This window comes from Zea mays, chromosome 10 (assembly GCF_902167145.1).
Source record: "Zea mays cultivar B73 chromosome 10, Zm-B73-REFERENCE-NAM-5.0, whole genome shotgun sequence".
Taxonomy (NCBI): domain Eukaryota; kingdom Viridiplantae; phylum Streptophyta; class Magnoliopsida; order Poales; family Poaceae; genus Zea; species Zea mays.
The window spans coordinates 108,972,652-108,993,590 of NC_050105.1; positions in this window are offsets into that span (position 1 = coordinate 108,972,652).

The window sequence follows — 20,939 nt, forward strand, 5'->3', positions numbered from 1 at the left end:
CCTGGAGGGAAGTAGAAGAAATAAATATATAACTGAATATGTTTTTCGCAATGCAAGGTAAAGTGTAGATGCGCTCTAACTAGGCTTAGATTGCAGTGACACGTTATCCTTCCACAAGGCTTGGTTGCACAATGAAAAAAAGGTAAAGAGAAAAATGTAGACGTAGGATGGGTTGAAAACATTCAATGAGGCATGATTGCACGGACATAGAACTAGATAGAAGAAAAGACTTAAATAAAAATAAAGGAAGTAAATTTTCTTTTGCACACTAAGCATGAATGGAGTTGTAGTATCTGAGATCCCAAATTTAATTTGTTCCAAGATGTAGAACAAAATTGCAAGACTCATAATGATTACATAGGGACAAAAGTAGTTAAGAAAAATAGCAAAAAGATAGTGGTCTACCATAGAGGGCACATGTTCCCTAATTGGCCTAGAGCATAGCGGCTCATTATCCTTCCACCGCTGGTGGCGGGCGGTACTCGCTGCTCTGTGAAGCCAGCCTCATGCAATGTCCGCCACTTTAGGTGTTAGGATGCAAAGGCATTCGCCAAGGCACCCGAAACCCACTACACAACTTGGAATGGGTGGTCCACAGTTTGTAGCACTAGACTCAAGCACATGCACCACTATTGACATCCACACTTCCTTATTGCCCCCGCTCTGGTTACAAGCAATCGCTACTTGCTCAACGAGTGAGGGGGTTCAGGACTACCTATTTAAGGTGGTGTTGTACTCTATGAGGCGGCGATGTGGTATTAACCAACAACAAATAGTGTCATGCATGTGAGTTGCTAGTTGGCAGAGTCTGTTGTTGACCTAGCTATGGGTTGTGGCTGAAGCACATGACGATAGAGTAGGCCTATTATGTTTTGTTGATTTTGGGCCTTTGTGGACTTTATGCTGATGTCCAGAATTTTTTTATGTGTTTCCTCTTCCCTATGAAGTGAAAAGTGGGTGCGTCAAAGAAGAAAGAAAGAGTGGCTAGCATTGATTTTACGTCATCCCCTTGAGAACATTAATCAAAAGCAGAAGCAACAATATTTGATACATATGCAACACATGTAATCCATATAAACAACTTTCCTTCAAAAATAATATAAACCACATGATTATATCTTAGGTCGGTCATATCCACAAAGGGCAAGGACACGCACCTAAGTTTGTAGTTTAGAACTAAGAGTGTCTACTCTCACGATTTCTTCCCGACATATGTAAACTGTACACTGATCACGTAAAGTAAAGACATATGTGGTAACACGAACCTATAGCATGTATTTCAACCTATAGATTGTTGATTATTATGGTAGATTATATAATATAGGGATTCCCGAAGAAATACGTAAAAACGAGAGAATTAAATTTTCCTTTTCAGATTTGGCTAACTGGTAAAAGGAGTTGGAGTATCTAAGTTTCCAAATTTGGGATGTAGATGTATAGAAGGAATATAAATATGTTGGAAATTTTTCTACAAGGCAAGGTTTAACACAAGTTGGGACAAGAAAAAAGCAATGAGGATTTGATTGCATGGTCACAAAACTAGAGACAAGAAACATGAAGAAACCAACGTAATTAGTATGAGAGTTTTCCAAATTTGGTGTCTTGATGTAGAAAAAATAAATATATGACAAACAGGTTTTTTGCAAGGCATGGTAAAATATGTGGTTGTGAGCAATGAATTTCGTCCTAGATTTAGAAGGAATAAATATATCACCATATATGTTTTTTCATAATGCCAAGTTAAGCATGTGGGACCGAGAAAATAATTCTAGCGAGGCTAGGTTGTACTAGCCCAAAACTATATACAACTAAGGAAAAATAAAAAATGATGGTCTACCAAATATGGCGCATGAGCCTTAAGGTGGACCTAGAGGGAAGTAGAAGAAATAAATATATAACAGAATATGTTTTCACAATGTAAGGTAAAGTGTAGATGTGCTCTAACTGGGCTTAGATTGCAGCGACATGTAATCCATCCACAAGGCTTGGTTGCACATGGAAAAATATAGAGAGAGAAATGTAGACGTAGGACCAAGAGAAAAACAATCAATGAGGCGTGATTGCATGAACATATAACTAGATAGAAGAAAAGAGTTAAAGAAAAATAAAGGAACTAAATTTTCTTTTGCACACTTACCATGAATGGAGCTGTAGTATCTGTGATCTCAATTTTAATTTATTCCAAGATGCAGAATTATGTTGCGAGACTCGTAATGGTTACATAGGGATAAAAGTAGATAAGAAAAATAGCAAAAAGATAGTGGTCTACCAGAGAGGGCACATGTGCCCTAATTGGCCTACAGCATAGCGGCTCATTATCCTTCCACCGCTGGTGGAGGGTGGTACTCGCTGCTCTGTGAAGTCAACCTCATGCAATGTCCGCCACTTTAGGTGTTGGGATGCAAAGGCTTTTGCCAAGGCACACGAAACCCACGACAGAACTTGGAATGGGTGGTCCACATTTTGTAGCACTAGACCCAGGCTCATGCACCACAATTGACATCCACACTACCGTATTGCCCCCTCTCAGGTTACAAGCAATCGCTACTTGCTCAGCGAGTGAGGGGGTTTAGGACTGCCTATTTAAGGTGGTTTTGTAATCTATGAGCCGATGTTGTGGTATTTACCAACAACAAATAGTATCATGCATGTGAGTTGCTAGTTGGCAAAGTCTGTTGTCGAGCTAGCTATGGGCTATGGCAAAAGCACATTAGGATAGAATAGACCAATTCTATTTTTTTGTTGTTTTTGGGCCATTATGGACTTTATGTTGATGTTGTCCTAATTTTTCATGTGTTTCCTCTTGCCTATGAAGTGGAAAGTGGGTGCGTCAGAGAAGAAAGAAAGAGTGGCTAGCATTCATTTTACGTCATCCCCTTAACGACAGTAACCAAAAGCAGAAGCAACAATATTTCATACATATACAACACTTGTAATCCATATAAACAACTTTCCTTCAAAAAATAATATAAACCACATGATTTATATCTTGTGTCAGTCATCTCCTCAAAGGGAAGGGAAACACTCCTAGGTTTGTAGTATAGAACTAAGAGTGTCTACTCTCACGATTTTTTCCCAACATATGCAAACTAGACACTAATCACATAAAGTAAAGACATGTGTGGTAACATGAGCTTATAACATGTAAACCTATAGATTGTTGATTATTATGGTAGATTATATAATATAGGGTTTCCTAGAGAAATACGTAAAAACAATAGAATTAAAATTTCCTCTTCAGATTTGGCTAACTTGTAAAAGGAGTTGGAGTATCTGAGTTTCCAAATTTGGGACGTAGATGTATAGAAGGAATATAAATACATTGGAAAAATTCAACAACGTAAGGTCTAACACAAGTAGGGCTAAGAAAAAATAAATGAGCCTTTGGTCGCATGATCATAAAACTAGAGACAAGAAACACAAAGAAACCAAGGTAATTAGTATGAGAGTTTTCCAATGTAGAAAAAATAAATATATGATAAACATGTTTCTTTTGCAAGGCATGGTAAAATAAGTGGGAGTGAGCAATAAATTTCATCATAGATTTAGAAGGAATAAATATATCAATAAATATGTTTCACAATGCCAAGTTAAGTAGGTGGGACCGAGAAAACAATTCTAGCGAGGCTTGGTTGTACCAACCTGGAACTAGATACAACAGAGGAAAAATGAAAAAAAATGATGGTCTACCAAATATGGCGCATGAGCCTTAAGGTGGACCTAGAGGGAAGTATTAGAAATAAATATATAACTGAATATGTTTTTCGCAATGCAAGGTAAAGTGTTGATGTGCTCTAACTGGGCTTAGATTGCAGCGACAAGTTATCCATCCACAAGGTTTGGTTGCACATGGAAAACGATGGAGAGAGAAATGTTTACGCAGGACTAGGAGAAAAAAACATTCAATGAGGTGTGATTGCGCAGACATAGAACTAGATAGATGTAAAGATTAAAGAAAAATAAAGGGACTAAATTTTCTTTAGCACACTTAGCATGAATGGAGTTGTAGTATCTGATATCCCAAATTTAATTTGTTCTAGGATGCAGAAGAAATTGCAAGACTCGTAATGATTACATAGGGACAAAAGTAGGTAAGAAAAATAGCAAAAAGATAGTGGTCTATGAAAGAGGGCACTTGTGCCTTAATTGTCCTAGAGCATAGCGGCTCATTATCCTTCCACCGCTGGTGGTGGGCGGTACTCGCTTCTCAGTGAAGCCAGCCTCACGCAATGTCCACCACTTTAGGTGTTGGGATGCAAAGGCTTTCGCCAAGGCACCCGAAAGCCACTACACAACTTTGAATGGGTGGTTCGCAGTTTGTAGGACTAGACCCAGGCACATGCTCCACAATTGACATCCACACTATCTGATTGCCCCTGCTCGTGTTACAAGCAATCGCTACTTGCTCAGCGAGTGAGGGGGTTAAAGACTCCCTATTTAAGGTGGTGTTGTACTCTATGAGCTGGCAGTGTGGTATTTACCAACAACAAATAGTGTCATGCATGCGAGTTGGTAGTTGGCAAAGTCTGTTGTTGAGCTAGCTGTGGGCTAGGCCTGAAGCACATGAGGATAGAGTAGGCCTATTACCAAAGAAATACATAAAACAAAACTAGAGAATTAAAGTGGCATTTTCATTTGGTAAACTCATAAAAGGACTTGGAGTATCAGAAATTCCAAATTTGGGTCGTAGATGTAGAGTAGGAATATCAATACGTTGGAATAAAATTTCTACAAGGCAAGGTTTAACACAAATAGGGCTAATAAAAAATCAATGAGGCTTTGGTCGCATGGTCACAAAACTAGAGACAAGAAACACAAAGAAACCAAGGTAAGTAAAATTTATATTGCAGGCTCGGCTAATCATATCAAAACAATGGAGTCGGAGAATAAGAGTTTCTAAATTTGGTGTCTTGATGTAGAAGAAATAAATATATGACAAACCTTTTTTGCAAGGCATGGTAATGTAGGTGGGAGTGAGATATGAATTTCATCCTAGATTTAGAAATATATATATCATTGAATACGTTTTTTCGCAATGCCAAGTTAAGCAAGTTGGACCGAGAAAACAATTCCAGCAAGGCTTTTTTTACCTGCCCAAAACTAGATACAACAGAGGAAAATGAAAAAAATCATGGTCTACCAAATATGGCGCATGAGCCTTAAGGTGGACCTATAGCGAAGGAGAAGAAAAAAATATATAATCGAATATGTTTTTGAAAGGGAAATGTGCCCTTGGGCCATTTCTATGTTGATTTGGTGATTAGATGCTCAACACACTGCTATGGACTAACAACTCCACATATGAGCATGAGTACAGGTATTTGAAAGGCAAATTGAGAAATATAGGAGTATATTGAAAATCCTATTGCATTGAAGGAACAAAGGTATGATTCTAGCACTTAGTAAATTGTTTTAGTTGCTAATTATGTTCATCTAAGTGCTAGGACACTTCTCAAGTTGAACCAATTTGGAGGTATGGTGTTTGGCTAAGTGTTCTAGCATTATAAAGATGATTGGTGATCAATAAACACAAGACAAAATAATTGAAGAACTCAACATGTACCAAGATAAATAAGGGACATTTGTACATGAAATTATCGTAAGGCAAAGGAGAAATAAGAACTTTAATCCAGGTGGTTCTATTTTGAATACTTGGTTTTAGAATTCAATTTGTTTCTTGCCTCTCACAATTATGTAATTATTAACTTGTTTATGCAGCGAAGTGGTGGCTAAACCATGGCACAATGAGAGCACCTAGAGGGGGTGAATAGGTGATCCTGCAAAAATCAACTCTAAACAACACAAACTTTGGTTTATAATGAGTGTTAGTGAAAACTAAAACCAAGTTGTTATGAGTAGAGATGGAGAGAGAGAGAGGATCTCTTCACTTGATTGCTCCTTTTAAATGTGTATCAAACTTAGCAGCAATAATACAAGTGAATATGAGAACTCAAGAAGACAACAATCGTGATAAAATAAATGCATAAGAGACACGGCAATTTTATCTCATGGTTCGACCAATGCTTACTCCACGTTGTGGTGACCTCCTTCGGTCAAGGGTTGCACTCAACCCCTCTCAAGTGATCCAAAGATCAAACTTGAGTACCACGGTTTTCTTCCTTATATCAAATCCCCTTTGCGAGGAATCTTCACAAGTTGGAGTCTCTCACACCTTACACAAATGATCTTAATCAAAGCACAAGAGTAAGGGGGAGTAGCAACACACACAAGAGCACAAGTGCAGCAACACCACGCACACAAGCAAAGAAGAGAGCACAAGAATCAAAACGACAGAGTTTCTCTCAAGAAAACGCTTAGTTCTCTCTAGAATAAGTCGAAAGTGTGGTTGCGTTGAATCGGAGTATCGGTGTGCTCTTGGTATTCTTGGGTAACAGCTCCATATGCCCAGGGGGTCCTTTTATAGCCCCAAGGGCCAAAGGAGTCGTTGCTTCTTCGTTTAGAAGGCCCTGGTTGCCTTCTGTCCGGGTGTGTACCAGACAGTCCAGTGCACACCGGACACTGCATAGTGCTCGATTCACTTCCATAAACAGCCGAGCCGACCGTTGAGAGTCGTTGCTACCTTTGGTCAGTAGGCACATCGGACAGTCCGGTGGCGCACCGGAAATTCTGTGCGGCCTGTTGACCATTGGCCCGGCAGACGTGGCCACCACGTGGCCAACGCTGATTGCGTGCCGACCGTTGGCACAGGCGAGAGCCGTTGGTCGCCTGGCTCACCGGACAGTTCGTTGCACACCAGATAGTCCGGTGAATTATAGCCAGGGCACCCGACCAATTTCCTGAGAGTGGCCAGTTCGGTCGTTGTGCCGTCTAGCACACCAGACACTGTCCGGTGCACACGTGACAGTCCGGTGCTACCTAGACTAGCCCAATTTTGCCCAACCTTAGCCAAACTTCTCTTCCCTAGTTTTGCTCGACTTAAGGAGTTTCCTAGAACTTAGATGAACATAGTTAGCAACTAAAACAATTTACTAAGTGCTAGAATCATACCTTGTTCCTTTAATGCAATAGGATTTACAATGTACACACATTCGCAGACTTGTTCAGTGGGGACTTGGTCGTTCGTTCCGCATCGCAGACTTGCTTGGCAGGGACTTGGTCATCCGATCTGTCTTGTAGACTTGCTTTGCGGGGACTTGGTCGTCTGTTCCGCCTCGCAGACTTGCTTGGCGGGGACTTGGTCATCCAGTCTACCTTGTAAACTTGCTTGGTGGGGACTTGGTCGTCTGGTCCGCCTTGTAGACTTGCTTGGCGAAGTCCTGGAGGCCGGGCCAAAACAGAGATTTATGGGCTTACTCTTGGTACCCTGTTCCTGGGTATTCGATAGCTGCCCCGAGCCTCTGTGCGACTACCTGTGGTTGCACAGAGGCTTTCTTTTGAGGAGTTGATTTTCTCAGTGCATGCTAGTGCATCCGTTAGATATATCCCTTGAGCCCCCAAGTAATCCATGAGGATTGTTTGGGGGTATACATAGTTTGTGTGCATTTTCAGGGATGGATTCCTTCTGCATTGGTATTATGTGTCGGGCGTGAGTTCATCTGTTTTAATGCCGAGTCATTGTCTTCAAGGGCGATCCTCCTGGTTTCTACTCGTCTTCTCTTCCGTGTTGGTGTCTCCCCCATTGGCTTCTCTTCGAAGTCTTCCTTTTAAGAGACCGTCTTTCCCCTCCGACCTAGTCGACGCGGGGAGGGAGTCTGTCGAGCTAGAAGTGGGTTATCCAAGTGAGGTTCGACCACCCTCCAGTAGGGTTAGGTCTCGGCAAGCGATCCCACTAGGGGTGCCTAACCCGCTGGGGCATCTCATTGAGTCCTTCCTTATTCGATCCAGTTCTGGACCTCTGATCGGCATGACCAACCAAAGGGGGCCTCGTGGCCACCCCATTAGTCGGGTTTCCATGGAGAATTTGAGGTATGACCTTGCATGTGTTACCAAGCAAAATGACCTATGAGCCGGTCACCTAACTTGTGACTCGATTGGAGCTTGCTCGGTCCACCCCACACTTTGCACGCTAAGTTGGACTGTGTTGTGGTTTTTACCTAGTAGGCACGGTGTAATTGATAGAGGACGAGGTCTGATCTTTTGTGAGGTATGATAACTTTATTGGGTGGACATCTCGACGTTGATGATCCAAGGCTCCGAGCGAACGGATCCTTGCAATCACTACACCACGTATCCATTGGTTATCACTCGTTACACACGACTCGAGTGTGACACGAGTGACCTCACCACAAAGGCTTATCCTTGTAAGCGCAATCAAGAACACAAGCAAGAATAAGAAGAACGCAACCAAAACTGTGTTGATTACGGGTTGGGGTCTCACAAACCGATGAATGGCGAACTGTTCAATGATAGATATGATCTAAGCAAAACAAAAACCCTAATGTGGAGGTGTCTGATGTTAAAATAGAGGTTAGGGGCATGCACAACCCTTGGTGGTACCCCTAATGGGCTCCAACACGATACATGAGCCAACAGCCCAACAGACGGTGTCACCGCACCAAAACAGAATCTGAACGCAGAGTTGTTTCAACGATTCCCGTTGACTCCAAATGAATTTTAAGTTGGTTCCAATAGGGTTGGAAAGATTATCTCCTTAGTTGTCCATCCATACAAAGCCCAACCTAATCGAAGGTTGGACGAATCTTGGGCGTCGGTTTTAGTGCAAAATGGTCCTCGACTCCGAGGTGGAGACAAAGTTGGAAAGCTTATCTCCTTAGTTGTCCATTCATACAACATCCTAGCTTTTCCTACTTGACATCTTGACCTTTCCCAAGACCTTGATAGTCATCTCCAAGGTTCCTAATCATCAATACATCCATGACACAAAGCGTAAGCTCTAAAATATAATTGACTAAGTAAGAACGAACCTAGAGATTTAGCTGTCGTGCATGTGCTCGTGTTGTCGGTCCATGCATTATTTTTAAGGGAGTGATGTCCTCATCATCCTCCCCCACTTGAGTTGGATTCATTCTCGACTCAGGCAGTGGCCAAGGGGGTGGCCAAGCAACCCTAAGATGTACAAGGCCTTTAGGCCCAAAAATAGGCGTTGCTGATTTATGGCAGATTCTAGATGTCATATTGTTTTGACGATTATCATCAGCTCTGAGCATATTTTGACGTGGTACCGATTGGGTTGGAAATCTTATCTCCTTAGATTTCCAACGGTATCTAGAACGTCAAAACGGAGTCAGTATGTAGCCTGAGCGTTCATTTTCATGAGACCCACTCCTGCAGTCCGAACTGGATTCACGAATAAACTTGACTTCAACTCCCGTTGAGTTTGGGACTATATGATTGATTGGTACTTGACCATATAGTTAACGTCCATGTACTCATTAGTAATTGTCATGGCGCATGGTAAAATATGGAGTCATCATTATGCCACTTGGTGTGGCAGCCCGATATGGGACGTGAAACAACCCGTTCGCAATATCACCCGCAGGTGGCGTGATTGGGTGGCTAACCTCCCTACCCATTATCGCACCCTTACCACTCCGTGTTCTCTTGGCGATCCGTCCGAGGCGATTGGTTTCTTGCAAAATGCACAATCTCTCGCCCGGTTTCTGAGGCAATGTTACCCCGGAGCGATGGATCTTTGTGAGTGGTTTGTGTGGGCCCACCTTCCAAGCACCGCTTGGGCTTCCTTCTCCTGCACATAAAACAGAGTGGGAGGGTGCCTGTGTTTGGTTACGCTTATTGCAATCTCATGCCCAGGCATTTCCTTCTCCCTTTCCTTTGAAGCCTTCCTGCGCTCCCCTGTTCGTCTTCCTTCTTCGCTTGCACCCCCTTTTGGTCCCCATGGACTCCTTTCTCACATGCTCCCTGACTCATAGTCGATTCAAAGATCTAGAGAGGAAAGGGCGGTTTCTGGGTGGCATCTTGGCGAAGGAGGCGATGCTCCGACGCGCGGGACGAGGAGGAGGTGGTTCTCGTCTCCTTTTATGAGCGTGGCTCCGGGTTCCCCCTGCATCCGTTTGTTTAGGGGATCTTGTTCCACTACGAGCTAGAGCTGCAAAATCTCCACCCAAACACCATCCTTCACATAGCATGCTTCATCATGTTGTGTGAGGCCTACCTCAGCATGGCCCCCACTAGAAGCTCTAGAAGCACCTTTTCAGCGCGCGGGTGAGCCCATGCTGGGGCGGCCAGTCATTCGTCAACTCCTTCAACGTCTAGCTCCATGGATCGCGTATAGTGCCATACCTATCTATTCCCATACCTTCCTCTGTGCGCGGCTATGAGATCAAGTGGTTCTATGATCAGAACATGGAGGGGAGCGCACCTGCGTTCACTGGTTGCATCACGGTGGCTCGGCCCCACTCGACTTATGGTGCGGAGAAGCAATTTAGGCCGAAGATAAACTATTTGTTGGCTGCTATCTCCAAGTAGCACGGGCAAGGCCTCACGAGAGGCTAGTCCGCACTTTCATGTAGCGTCGCCTTCAACACTTGCGGCTTGCCAGAGGACGGCGTGGTAGTTCACTGGCGCGGGCAACTACGATCGCCACTCCGTGCATGAACCTGATGAAGGAGGAGGTGGTGGCCCACATCCTTACTATCACAACAAATGTGATGTCAGATTTTATGGACGTGAGTGGTCTCTGCCCTTCAACCAGGCAAGGTTGAATTACCTGGTGAGCCTTCTCCTCTCCCTCTTTTGGTTTTGTTAGGGTTTTCGTTATTATGCGCCTTTGCAGGGGCTTGGGAACGTCACGATTTTTGTGCCCCCTCTTCCTGAAGAAACTGCTATTAAGGCGGAGAAGAAGTGAAAGCGGGAGGCGGAGGAAGTGGTGGCGGCATCACACAAGAAGCATCGTCATAAGAGAAAGAGGGAGAAGAAACATGCTCATCTTGCTCGCGCCAGTCCAGGGGAGAGCATCACCCCGTCGACAGACACAGAGGATATGACCTCTACGGCCTCTGGTTGAGCGGGGGAATCCCCATCAGTGGACATCCTCCCTGCCCAAATGATGACGAGGCGAGCTCCAGTGCCCTGCCTCGGTGGGAGGGTGCTGCTGCTGAACCTCCCGCCCCAACCATGCCGATGAAGCCCGCAAAGGGACGTCAGGGGCGACCGGGCTGTCTTCGACTCCCAACGTGTTAGCAGGGCGTGAGGGGCATGGTGAGATGGTGTCCGCTCCTCTGGTGCCAATTGACCTAACGACGCACCGCTGGGAAGTCCTACCACCGATTGCACCCCTCCAGCTCCTCCCACGCCGGCGGCTGGAGCCTCCCGACCGTGGAGGAGTGTAGTTGCTAGGACGCATTCTTCTCGGTATGCCTCCCTTTGCTCGTCTCTTATCTTCCTCGTCACTATTTGATGCCCCTAATTTTGGTGATTTTGCCAGCGTGTATGTGCTGGGAAAACGGTGAAGGTTGCGGCCCTCACGGCAAAAGGGAGCACATCGGCCTCCCAAGTTCTCGCTCCACCGACGTCTGTCGGGCTGGTCCCTCTAGCCGTCCTAGTCGGCTCGTTCCGGCCACGATGTTCGCTACTCCTAACGCGGGCACAACATCATCCTTCTCCGCTCGGGAGGTGCTGAGGGCGCCTGTTGTCGACGTCCCCCTCCAAAGGTGTGGGTGGCCTCACCCGAGCTCGAGGTGGTCCCTGTGGCCACAATCGTCGTTGCGAGTGCCCCTTCCACGGTGGATGAGGTGGCTGCCTCCTTACCACCACCACTGCAATTACCACCGCCACTAGCCTAGCTGCCTTAGGGGGTGCTGTGGCGGCAGCTGGTGCAGCGATCGCCGAGCCTTGGGCTCCGTCCCTGCCACAACTTGTTGTTTCCTCCTCCTCCCCTACTCTGTCAACGCTTCCCCTTCTCGCTCCTGGAGGGGACCTCAGGAACCTTCCATGTTCATCCTTGAGGGCTCAGTGGGGGAGGAAATGGAGGTGGAGGAGTGGCACCTGATCGAGGCAGCTTCTAACCAGGCCGACAGGAGCCTCATGGTGGTGGAGTGTTTCCTTCGCAAATTTGGAGAGGCAGTTTCGATCGCCGGTTCATCGATGACGTGAGACAACATCCCCCATGGCCAGGTAAATGCCTATCCATTTTCTTTTGTTCGGGTTTTTCTTGTCGTGGTTAAGCTGACTATCTGACCATTCTTTGCAGTGCCTCTACTCTCGATCATCACCCTGGAGGGAGCCGTTGCAAGTCGCACAGTGAGAGGTAGAGAGGCTGCAGGTGAAAATCACCCATTCAGAAGAGAGGGGTCACGAGCTCTCCACCCTTTGAGCCATGGCCGAGCGTCTCGAGAGCTAGGCAACGCATGTTTGCTCAGGGTACGATGAGGCGGGTAGCAACACTAAATGCCTCCATGGGGAGAGGACATGGCTCTAGCAGGACTTGCACGAGGTAAGCCGAGTCGACCCTGTCGGCGGTGAACGCTCGTCTAAAGGAGCTGAACTCGAACCTTCGGTGGGAGCAGGAGGTTTTGGCGGGAGCGAGAGGTGGCCAGAGGTAAGTATTTTCTCCTTCAACTGCGCCATTGCTAGCCTTCAGTGCATAGGACCGCTTCAAGGTTCTCCCCTAGCAGATCTTCAAAAGTTCTCTGAGGCCCATGATGCCATGAATCGCCACAGTACTAGGGTGCAGCGCGGATCGTGCGATTCCCAGGGCATCGAAAGTCTCAACATACATGATGTTGAGACTGCTCCCCCTGCCCATGAGGACTCTGGAGAGACATTTCGGGCCAATTATTGGCCCAACAACGAGAGGGTAGGTCTCGGGATGCGGGATCCTGCTCGGATGGCCGCGTAGGTCGAACGCGATTAGGACCTCCTGTCATGAGGGGCACGATGGGTCAGAGGGCTATGTCGCGTATACCTCCTAACTGCTGGACTCATGGCGGTGCTTGCCATCGCTTGTCTTCTGACGGTTGGTGGCGACCTCGGATGTCGGCGACGGTGCCTCCCCCACCTGCCACCCGTTGGGGAATCGCTTAAGGGCAGTGGCCCACTTTTTGCGGTGTTGCTTCTCGGGGCTGCTCCTGGTGGAGCGCTGGGGCGCCATGCTTGTGACGGCTTGTGCGTCGGGACTAATGAGATGGAGCTCTCTGGTGGTGTTGGTGAGGAAGTCGAGGGAGCCAAACTTGATGTTGTTCCCAGGAGCGAAAACGCCATCTTTTGGCAAATGCTGATGAACTGTCCATCAGAGCAGAAAATGTCACTTGGCACACTAACGACCCCCTGTCTGGCGCCAACTGTCGTGGTTTCAGAAACCGGGGACAATAAGATTTGTGTTCGGTGGGGATGCTAGCATAGACTCGTTCCAAATGGTGAATCACTAGGACTCAACGAGGAATCTAAGATACAAGATTATACTAGTTTGGGTTCGCACCCTACTCTGGTGTAGAGCTGATCATAGTATTAGTTTGAGCATATCACAACAAGTGTGCTTGTGTGCGAGAGCAGGAGGGACCTTTCCTTTTTATATCTCAAGGGGCAGGCCTCACATTAATGTCTCTCTTTGAGAGAAAGAGAGAGAGGGAGAGTGAAAGGGAAATGTGACCTTGGGCCATTTCTATAATGTTTTGGTGATTAAGTGTCCAACACATAGTAAGTGAGTAGCTATGTGCCAAACAAGCAAGAAGTGCAAATCATGTAACAAGGTACGTTTCTGAGAGCACCTAGAGGGGGGTGAATAGGTGATCCTGTAAAATTGAACACTAGTAGCCACAAAACTTTGTTATGTAAGTTAGAACGGCTAAGTAGCTTGAAACGAGTTCTTGTGAACACAGATAATCAAAGGTAAAGCACACAAGAGACACGCGATTTTTATCCCGTGGTTCGGCCAAGTAACACTTGCTTACTTCCACGTTGTGGTGTCCCAATGGACGAGGGTTGCACTCAACCCCTTTCAAGTGATCCGATGATCAACTTGAATACCACGGTTTTTCCTTTCTTTGTCTTTCTCCCGTTTGCGAGGAATCTCCACAACTTGGAGCCTCTCGCCCTTACAATGAAGGTCACAAAAAATGTACGAAAGTAAGGGAGGGGAGAGCAACACACACAAGACTCAAATCACAACACAATCACACACACAAGTCACAACTTGAGCTCAAAACACAACTCTCAGAGTTCACAACTCAAATGGAGCTCAAGTCACTATCTCAAAGAATCAAATGCGCAAAGTTGGAGTCTAGAAGTCTTAGAATGTTTCTTGAATGCTTGGATTTCTCCTCCATGCGCCTAGGGGTCCCTTTTATAGCCCCAAGGCACCTAGGAGCCGTTGGAGGCCAACAAGGAAGGCCAAAGTTGCCTTCTGTCGGGTGGTGCACCGGACAGTCCGGTGCACCACCGGACAGTCACTGTAGACGGTCCGGTGCGGATCTCCTTCCTATTTTGGCGCAGATGACCGTTGCAACGCCGAGTCAGTTGGCGCACCGGACACTGTCCGGTGCACACCGGACAGTCCGGTGCCCCCTGCCAACCGTTGGCGCGGGCCACGCGTCGCCCGCTGATTGCGCGGTCGACCGTTGCGCTGGCGGCCGTTGGCTCACCGGACAGTCCGGTGCACCACCGAACAGTCCGGTGAATTATAGTCGTACGCCGCCAAACTTTTCCCGAGAGTGGCCTGTTCACCGGAGGCTGGCCTGGCGCACCGAACAGTCCGGTGTGCCAGACAGAGCTGGACTTTGGCTGTACTCAGTCAAGTCTTTTGCAATTCTTTCTTTTCCTGTTTCTAGCACTTAGACAAAATATGTTAGTACTCAAAACAATGTACTAAGTCTAGAATCGTACCTTGTCACATGATTTGCACTTTTTGCTTGTTTGGCACATAACAACTCAAGGATTATGTGTTGGCACTTAATCACCAAAACATTATAGAAATAGCCCAAGGGCACATTTCCCTTTCAATCTCCCCCTTTTTGGTGATTTATGCCAACACATCAAAAAGCAATCAAAATAAGTGCAATATCAATGCAACTGAGGACCAAATTGTTTTTTACTCTAATTTGGCATATTTGGATCATTCTTTGCCACCACTTGGTTTGTTTTTGCAAATCAAATTCATTTTCCTATCTCTAAGTCAAACTCACTTGTTTGGGCATAAAGAGAGATAATTCAAGAGTGAAATTGATCAAGTGCCAAAAACTCCCCCTTTTTCCCATAATCATAAAATCTCCCCACAAGAGACCAAATTTTGCAATGAGAGTATTTTGACAAATCAAAAGTTCTAACTCTATTGTTTTCAAAAATTCTCAAGTGGTAGCTGATCCATTTGCTTTGGCCTTAATTTCTCCCCCTTTGGCATTAAGCACCAAAACAGGATCATTTTTGGCCCTTTAACCCCATTGCCTCACCAAGAATGTCAATTAAGAGCAAAAAGGCAATAAGAGCATAAGGATGAATTTGGAGGTGAGTACACTTATACCGAAGTGTAGTGGAAGTCTTTGCATTGTCCAAGTTCACCTTTTCCCTTTCAATGCACCTTTGAGACTACATCAAGTACACTTAAACACAAAGGTTAGTCTCAAAGGGTCAAGTTGTAGCACATCTCCCCCTAAATATGTGCATCATTCACACATGGACTTTTGAGGTTCGGGGATTCCTTGCACAACTTGAGCACCATTAATAAGCAACAAATTGCATAAATGTATAAGTAACATGATCAAAGGCATAAAACACATGTATGCTATAGATCAATCCAAGTTACGCGAATCTAAGACATTTAGCTCACTACGCAGCCTGCAAAAGGTTTTCTCATCTAATGGCTTAGTAAAGATATCGACTAGCTGGTTCTGGGTGCTAATATGGAACACCTCGATATCTCCCTTTTGCTGGTGGTCTCTCAGAAAGTGATGTCTGATGTCTATGTGCTTAGTGCGGCTGTGTTCAACAGGATTATCCGCCATGCGAATTGCACTCTCATTGTCACATAGGAGTGGGACTTTGCTCAGATTGTAGCCAAAGTCTCGGAGGGTTTGCCTCATCCAAAGTAGTTGCACGCAACACTGTCCTGCGGCAACATACTCGGCCTCAGCGGTGGATAGGGCAACGGAGGTTTGTTTCTTTGAACTCCAAGACACCAGGGACCTTCCTAGGAATTGGCACGTCCCTGATGTACTCTTCCTATCAACCTTGCATCCAGCATAATCGGAGTCTAAATATCCAATTAAGTCAAAGGTAGACCCCTTTGGATACCAAATCCCAAAGCAAGGCGTAGAGACTAAATATCGAAGAATCTGCTTAACGGCCACAAGGTGACATTCCCTTGGGTCGGATTGAAATCTAGCACACATGCATACGCTAAGAATAATATCCGGTCTACTAGCACATAAGTAAAGTAATGACCCTATCATAGACCGGTATGCCTTTTGATCAACGGACTTACCTCCTTTGTTGAGATCGACATGTTCGTCGGTTCCCATAGGTGTCTTCGCAGGCTTGGTGTCCTTCATCCCAAACCGCTTGAGAAGATCTTGAGTGTACTTCGTTTGGGAGATGAAGGTGTCGTCCTTGAGTTGCTTCACTTGGAACCCAAGGAAGTAGTTCAACTCGCCCATCATCGACATCTCAAACTTTTGAGTCATCACCCTGCTAAACTCCTCACAAGACTTTTGGTTAGTAGAACCAAATATTATGTCATTGACATAAATTTGGCACACAAAAAGATCACCGTCACAAGTCTTAGTGAAAACAGTTTATCAGCTTTCCCAACCTTGAAAGAATTAGCAATTAAGAAATCTCTAAGGCATTCATACCATGCTCTTGGGGCTTGCTTAAGTCCATAGAGCGCCTTAGAGAGCTTACACACATGGTCGGGGTACCTGTCATCCTCAAAGCCAGGGGGTTGTTCCACATACACCTCCTCCTTTATTAGCCCGTTGAGGAAAGCGCTCTTCACATCCATTTGAAACAACCTGAAAGAGTGGTGAGCGGCATATGCTAATAATATTCTAATAGACTCTAGCCTAGCCACAGGAGCAAAAGTCTCCTCGAAATCCAAACCTGCGACTTGGGCATAACCTTTTGCCACAAGTCGAGCCTTATTTCTTGTCACCACCCCGTGCTCGTCTTGCTTGTTGCGGAACACCCACTTGGTTCCCACAACATTTTGCTTAGGACGCGGCACCAGGCTCCAAACTTCATTTCTCTTGAAGTTGTTGAGCTCTTACTGTATGGCCAACACCCAGTCCGGATCTTGCAAGGCCTCTTCTACCCTGAAAGGCTCAATAGAAGAGACAAACGAGTAATGCTCACAAAAGTTAGCTAATCTTGAGCGAGTAGTTACTCCCTTGCTTATGTCACCCAGAATCTGGTCAACGGGGTGATTCCTTTGAATCGTCGCTCGAACTTGGGTTGGAGGGTCCAGTGGTGCTTATTCCTCCAAAACTTGTTCTTCTTGTGCTCCCCCTTGATCACACGTCTCTTCTTGAGGAACCTGTTCATCATCTTGAGTAGGGGGATGCACCATTGTTGAGGAAGAAGGTTGATCTTGCTCTTGTTGTTCCTGTGGTCGCACATCTCCAATCTCCATGGTGCGTATTGCGGCCGTTGGAACATCATCTTCATCTATGTCATCAAGATCAACTTGCTCTCTTGGAGAGCCATTAGTCTCATCAAATACAACGTCGCTAGAGACTTCAACCAAACTCGATGATTTGTTGAAGACTCTATACGCCTTTGTATTTGAGTCATACCCTAGTAAAAACCCTTCTGCAGCTTTGGGAGCAAATTTGGAATGTCTACCTTTCTTCACCAAAATGTAGCATTTGCTCCCAAATACACGAAAGTAAGAGACATTGGGTTTGTTACCGGTAAGGAGTTTGTAGGAGGTCTTCTTGAGGAGACGATGCAGATAGAGCCGGTTTATGGCGTGGCAAGCTGTGTTCACGGCTTCCGACCAAAACCGCTCGGGCGTCTTGAACTCTCCAAGCATCGTCCTCGCCCTGTCGATAAGCGTCCTGTTCTTCCTCTCTACCACACCGTTTTGCTGTGGTGTGTAGGGAGCGGAGAACTCATGCTTGACACCTTCCTCCTCAAGGTACTCCTCAAATTGTAAGTTCTTGAACTCGGACCCGTTGTCGCTCCTTATCTTTTTCACCTTGAGCTCAAATTTGTTTTGAGCCCTCCTTAAAAAGCGCTTTATGGTCCCTTGGGTTTCTGATTTATCCTGCAAAAAGAACACCCAAGTGAAGCGGGAAAAGTCATCTACAATTACAAGACCATACTTACTTCCCCCGATGCTAAGGTAGGCGACGGGTCCGAAGAGGTCCATGTGAAGAAGCTCTAATGGTCTTGATGTTGTCATCACATTCTTGCTGTGATGAGTGCTTCCCACCTATTCCCCTGCCTGGCAAGCTGCACAAGGTCTGTCTTTCTCGAAGCAGACATTGGTTAGTCCTAACACATGTTCTCCCTTTAGAAGTTTATGAAGGTTCTTCATCCCAACATGTGCTAGACGGCGATGCCACAACCAGCCCATGCTAGTCTTAGCTATTAAGCATGCATCTAGATCGCCCTCCTCTTTCGAAAAATCAACTAAGTAGAGTTTGCCGTCTAATACACCCTTAAACGCTAATGAATCATCACTCCTTCTAAAGACAGAAACATCTATATTTGTAAATAAACAATTATAACCCATGTTACATAATTGACTCACGGACAATAAGTTTTACCCGAGCGATTCAACTAAGAACACATTAGAGATAGAATGCTCGGATGTAATGGCTATCTTTCCCAATCCTTTAACCTTGCCTTGGTTCCCATCTCCAAAGATGATGGAATCCTAGGAATCCTTGTTCTTGATTTAGGAGGTGAACATCTTCTTCTCCCCCGTCATGTGGTTTGTGCATCCGCTGTCGATAATCCAACTTGAGCCCCCGGATGCATAAACCTGCAAGGTAATTTACACTTGGGTTTTAGGTACCCAACTCTTGTTGGGTCCTACAAGGTTAGTCACAATAGCCTTTGGAACCCAAATACAAGTCTTATCTCCCTTGCATTTGGATCCCAACTTCCTAGCAATTACTTTTTCATTCTTACAAAAGATTGCAAAAGAAGCATTGCAAGCATGGTAAATAGTAGAAGGTTCATTACATAATCTCCTAGGCACATGATGCACAACATGATTTCTCCTAGGCTTACTTCTACCATGCACAAAAGTAGAGCTAGATGCAAACATAGCATGTGAATTAAACGCATCATAACTCCTATGAGTATTTCTAGAGAATTTTCTATCATAAATGTAAGCATGACATTTTTTAGAACTATTAGCCATAGGAGCCTTCCCTTTCTCCTTGTTGAAAACGGGAGCCTTTTGGCTTGTTAAGTTCTTGGTTTCCTTTCAAAAACCAAGTCCATCCTTAATAGAGGGTGTCTACCAACGGTGTAGGCATCCCTAGCAAATTTTAATTGATCAAAATTAATTTTGCAAGTCTTAAGTTGAGCATTAAGACTTGCCACCTCATCATTTAATTTGGTAATAGACATAAGGTGTTCATTACAAGCATCAACATCAAAATCCTTACATCTATTACAAATGATAACATGCTCTACACATGAACTAGATTTATTTGCTTCCTCTAGCTTAGCATTTAAATCATCATTTACACTCTTTAAACTAGACACAGTTTCATGGCAAGTAGATAATTCAGAAGATAGCATTTCATTCCTTTTAATCTCTAAAGCAAGAGATTTTTGCACACTAACAAACTTATCATGCTCCTCATATAATATATCTTCTTTCTTTTCTAACAATCTATCCTTTTCATTTAGAGCATCAATCAACTCATTGATTTTATCTACTTTTGTTCTATCTAAACCCTTAAATAAATCAGTATAATCTACTTCATCATCACTAGAATCATCATCGCTAGAAGTAGTATACTTAGAGGTATTTCGAACACTTACCTTCTTTTCCTTGGCCATGAGACACGTATGACGTTCGTTGGGGAAGAGTGAAGACTTGTCGAAGGCTGAGGCGGCCAGTCCCTCATCGTCGAAGTCGGATGAAGAGCAGTCGGAGTCCCACTCCTTTCCAAGGTGCGCCTCGCCCTTCGCCTTCTTGTAGTTCTTTTTCTTTTCACTCTTGCCGTGTCTTTCTTGTGCCTGGTCATTCTCATTATCGGTACATTGAGCAATAAAGTGACTAGTCTTACCGCATTTGAAGCAGGAGCGCTTTCCCCTTGTTTTGTTCTTGTTGGGGTACTCCTTGCGTCCTTTAAGTGCGGTCTTGAAGGGCTTGATGATAAGCGTCATCTCATCCTCGTTGAGGCCAGCAGCCTCTACTTGTGCCACCCTGCTTGGAAGCGCCTCCCTGCTACTGGTAGCCTTAAGAGCCACAGGTTGAGGCTCGTAGACGGGTAGTGGACCGTTTAGCGCATCGTCCACATATCGAGCCTCCTTCACCATCATGCGCCCGCTCACAAACTTCCTAAGAATCTCCTCGGGCATCATCTTGGTGTACCTGGGATTTTCATGAATAAGGTTGACAAGATGGGGGTCAATTACGGTAAATGACCTTAGCATTAGTCGGACGACGTCGTGGTCCGTCCATCTTGTGCTTCCATAGCTCCTGATTTTGTTGACCAGGGTCTTGAGCCTGTTGTATGTTTGAGTTGGCTCCTCTCCCCTGATCATGGCAAACCTCCCCAGCTCGACTTCCACCAGTTCCATCTTGGTGATCATAGTGGCATCATTTCCCTCATGTGAGATTTTGAGGGTATCCCAGATTTGCTTGGCGTTGTCCAAGCCACTAACCTTGTTATATTCATCCCTGCACAAAGATGCTAGCAAAACAGTGGTAGCTTGTGCATTCTTATGAATTTGTTCATTAATCATCACAGGATTATCCGTACTATCGAAATGCATTCCATTCTCCACGATTTCCCAAATGCTAGGATGGAGCGAAAATAGATGACTACGCATTTTATGACTCCAAAATGAGTAATCCTCTCCATCAAAGTGTGGGGGTT